A 2,133-nucleotide genomic window follows, 5' to 3' on the forward strand; every position below is an offset into this window, starting at 1 on the left:
TACTGAAGAATAATCTGATCCACCATGTGTGCTCTAGATGTTTAGGCGAATTTAGTTAATACTCGCTGTACTAAATGGAGCTAAAATATTGAAAGTAAGGATTCACTGCTAGCAGCCTTTCAGCAAAAGAACTTCAGAGCCAAAAAGCTTTGCATGTCTAGGTAATGGGCTAAATATACCCAAAGTCGGGTAAGCCTTGCTGAGTATTAGTATACTCAGGGTTGTTGTTGTAACCCTCCTGAGCAGGTTGTGTCCCAGCTGATTTCGAGGAGGTCTGTGCGTCCTGGATTGGACAACCGCTTCCTCCTGGGTGGACCGTCGAGTGGGCCCAGCTGTCTTCTCCGGGAAGATCGGGCAGGTTGGCATTACATCGGTGGGCAAGATGTGGAGGTCACCTTTGAATCGTCGTCGTGGTTATCGTATTGTATTTCGAACTCGGTTTTAAACTTTCGCTGTGTTTTTGAACTCTGTCGTTTCTATTTAAACCTTTTATGTAAAACTCGTGTTGTAAATTAATTTGAGGTTTTCTGTATGCTTGTATCACCAATGCTCGTCTTCGTACGGGTCTACTAGTGCAATTGTGATCCTGGAGTATAGTAGTTAATCGGGATTTACTTGACAGCCTGTCAGATTACACCGTTTTAAGTGCATAGTAACTTGATTAAGTATTAAGATGATAGTTAGTGCATTTAAGCCGGTCTAATTTAGGCGGTGCTGCTACAGCTGGGTGGCCGGGTGGGAATGTGATGGGAGTGGCCAGTGAGAGCTAGGTTTTAGAGAGTGGGCAGCAGTTTTGTTGGAGTCAGATGGGCCAGGCCGCCAGTGAGAAGCCTGGGCCTCTAAGGGGACTCTGGACTGGGCCTCAAAACGGGTAGATCCTGACGGGAATTCCCGTATAAAATCCAGTTACCGTGAAAACGGTCAAGAAAATACTTCTCCTGTCTCTGTTCCTTTTCCTGCCGGTTTTTTCCTGTTTTTTTTTCCTGTTCTTGTTTTTTTTTGCCGAAACGGTATACGGTTGGTTTTCATCCCTGCTTGGGTATAGAGAGGGAATCCAAGGTTTCAGCATCTCATTGAACTCAGCATTGGAGAATGCAGTCAACGAGTGAAAGATGTCTGTTCCATTCGCAAGCTTTATTCAAAGTAAGACACTATCAAAATATATAAACGATGGATGATGAAATCGAGAGCGTATCGGGCGGCTCTGAGTAGCCCTTGCAATCCCGCGCAGCACACAACAGCGAGGCGAGTTCGTGCTAGGGACTCTACACATGTGTACCTCTAGCTAGCTGGCTACATGTGTACGCATAGAAAAACATGTTTTTTGTTTTCTACGGGAATCCATGACAGCGCTTTGGGGTCCGGTGTCAGAGTGCAATTAAGAGGCTCCGACCATTTGATTCTGTCTGTTCTTCTTCGATGGCTGAGTTGTTCATCGAACCCTATGTCAGACAGCTTAGCTAGCTTTGCATTCTGTCCAAACAGTAGTTTACTCCTACATATGCTGCCAATATATTTTGCTTTTTGGTTGAGCATACTAGATGGGATCAGTACCACTGGTCCTAGCCAATCAACAACCCAAAACTGAATAATCTTTGAACAAGTGAGAAAGAAGGCTTTGTTTTTTGATACGAGTAAAAAAAATAGAATTGATAGGGAGAGAAAGATTGTTACATGTACAGCCCATGAATATAGCTTCAGCACAATATAATTCAAGATCCAATTAACGGTTGAAATCACTTGATTATGAAACCCCACAAATGTACTAAATGGTTTAAATGCTTATTGGTGTACTCAAGTAATACTCGTTAGGTCGCACATAAAGGCATCTGTGTTTTGCCACAATATATACAATTTAAAGGCTAAAGGCTTAGTGTTAAACAACCGTATTCAAGCTTAAGCACAATTATAAGATATGGTGTTTTAACATGGTTAGACAGGTTTTATATCATCCCCTGTTTCCAATAATATTCATCAAGACCAAAAAGATTTTCCAGCATGCATTACATTGTTACCGCTGTGGAAATATTCAAAGTAATGACAAAGAAACTAAATAAACCAAGACCATGTGTATCAATAGTTCAATACGGGTCATGCAACTTCCACAATCTAGGAAATATATAGTATACGTAC

This window comes from Panicum virgatum, chromosome 3N (assembly GCF_016808335.1).
Source record: "Panicum virgatum strain AP13 chromosome 3N, P.virgatum_v5, whole genome shotgun sequence".
Classification (NCBI taxonomy): domain Eukaryota; kingdom Viridiplantae; phylum Streptophyta; class Magnoliopsida; order Poales; family Poaceae; genus Panicum; species Panicum virgatum.